The sequence below is a fragment of the Chiloscyllium punctatum genome, chromosome 12 (genome assembly GCF_047496795.1).
Source record: "Chiloscyllium punctatum isolate Juve2018m chromosome 12, sChiPun1.3, whole genome shotgun sequence".
NCBI classification, from domain to species: domain Eukaryota; kingdom Metazoa; phylum Chordata; class Chondrichthyes; order Orectolobiformes; family Hemiscylliidae; genus Chiloscyllium; species Chiloscyllium punctatum.
This window is the reverse complement of record NC_092750.1, coordinates 101,533,893-101,535,806: the sequence shown is the minus strand read 5'-3', so window position 1 is coordinate 101,535,806 and position 1,914 is coordinate 101,533,893.

The window sequence follows — 1,914 nt, the reverse complement described above, 5'->3', positions numbered from 1 at the left end:
GGAACATTGACAATAGACAATAGACAATAGATGCAGGAGTAGGCCATTCTGCCCTTCGAGCCTGCACCGCCATTCAATATGATCATGGCTGATCATTCCTAATTAGTATCCTGTTCCAACCTTATCTCCATACCCCTTGACTCCACTATCTTTAAGAGCTCTATCCAATTCTTTCTTAAAAGAATCCAGAGACTGGGCCTCCACTGCCCTCTGGGGCAGAGCATTCCACACAGCCACCACTCTCTGGGTGAAGTAGTTTCTCCTCATCTCTGTCCTAAATAGTCTACCCTGTATTTTTAAGTTGTGTCCTCTGGTTCAGCACTCCCCCATCAACGGAAATATGTTCCCTCCTGCCAGAGTGTCCAGTCCTTTCATAAGCCTATACGTTTCAATCAGATCCCCTCTCAGTCTTCTAAACTCAAGGGTATACAAGCCCAGTCGCTTCAGTCTTTCCGTGTAAGGCAATCCTGCCATTCCAGGAATTGACCTCGTGAACCTACGCTGCACTCCCTCAATAGCCAGAATGTCTTTCCTCACATTTGGAGACCAGAACTGCACACAGTACTCCAGGTGTGGTCTCACCAGGGCCCTGTACAGCTGCAGAAGCACCTCTTTGCTTCTATACTCAATCCCTCTTGTTATGAAGGCCAGCATGCTATTAGCCTTCTTCACGACCTGCTGTACCTGCATGCTTGCCTTCATTGACTGGTGGACAAGAACACCCAGATCTCTCTGAACAGCCCCTTTACCTAATTTGATACCATTGAGGTAGTAATCTGCCTTCCTGTTCTTGCCACCAAAGTGGATAACCAGACATTTATCCACATTAAACTGCATCTGCCATGCATCTGCCCACTCACCTAACTTGTCCAGGTCACCCTGTAATCCCCTAACATCCTCATCACATTTCACCCTACCACCTAGCTTTGTGTCATCAGCAAATTTGCTAATGTTATTGCTGATACCATCTTCTATATCACTTACATATATTGTAAAAAGCTGCGGTCCCAGCACGGATCCCTGCGGTACCCCACTGGTCACTGCCTGCCATTTCGAAATGGAGCCGTTAATCACTACCCTTTGTTTCCTATTAGCCAACCAATTCTCTATCCAATCTAGTACTTTGCCCCCAATCCCGTGCGCCCTAATTTTACTCACTAACCTCTTGTGTGGGACTTTATCAAAAGCTTTCTGAAAGTCCAGGTACAGTGCATCCACTGGATCTCCCTCGTCCATCTTCCGAGTTACATCCTCAAAAAATTCAAGAAGATTAGTCAAGCATGAGCTCCCTGTCCTGTCCCTCCCTCAGCTGTTGTTTCTGTAATACCTGTGATATCCCAGTCCCATCTTAGATTACTTCACTAAAGACAGGAATGCACCCGATGCATTATTCTTAACATCAGCAATTGTTTAATACTCACTTACAGGTTTTTAATTACTTCGTTTTTGAAGCATTTACTTCACATTCAATCATTTGCAATGGTGGGATTAGAACCTGTGTCCAGAGAACACTTGCTGAGTTTCTGGATAAATTGTCACACAATAATGCCACTTGGCCATCACTTCGCCTGCTCACAGTTTGTATATCCCAGAGCAACATGAATCAAAACCCTTTCTTCCTGCACAATTGTTTGACCCAGCACTCTGGTGATGTGACTCAGTACCTCTCCATGTGGTATCCCTCACTGTGTGGGTCTAATTGCTGCCTCTGTCAGCGTCTCTCACTTTTGAAGCTACTCCAGATCATGAGCCAACAGAGTTCTCCACTCCAGAGAGATGTGGCAGCACAGGTCAGGAATGGAGACTGGGATTTTCCAGATCTCTGTGGGGCTCAGTGCCATTCTATGTGTAGCCCTCAAAGCATTAGTCTAATTTCCCATTCTGCCTATTTCTGTGTCCTCTACAGGTACTCAT